Raw genomic sequence first — 433 nt, forward strand, 5'->3', positions numbered from 1 at the left:
GGTTACGGTGTGTTTTGGCGTGTTCCGCAGGGCTGGGGGAGAAAAGGAGGAAGCTGTTCCCAGACTGGCGACTCTCGAAATCAGCTGGGGAAGACGGGGTCTGCAGCCCCAGGGAGGTGAACACCCTGGGGATGGCTGGAAGACTCAGGAATTTGCTGGGAAAGCCGCCGTTGTGTCCCCGGAAGCCACAATCAGCCACAAAAAATGCTTTATAAGCTCGTTACCCTCCAATAGACAAAATAGAGAAATGAAACTTCCGAGGTTGCACGGGGTTAATGGCCAACAAAGCGTTAATCACCGCGGGTGCTCCGGTGAAAGTCCTGCAGCCCTTAGGGTGGAAAAACAAGCAGAAACTGGAAATTTCGCCCGTTTTGTTCGGGGTGGGATTTGTGGTGGTGGCGTTTCTGTGGCAAACCCCCCAAACCCTGCCTGT

Source organism: Egretta garzetta, unplaced genomic scaffold, assembly GCF_000687185.1.
Source record: "Egretta garzetta isolate BGI_Z169 unplaced genomic scaffold, ASM68718v1 scaffold636, whole genome shotgun sequence".
In the NCBI taxonomy this organism is placed as follows: Eukaryota; Metazoa; Chordata; class Aves; order Pelecaniformes; family Ardeidae; genus Egretta; species Egretta garzetta.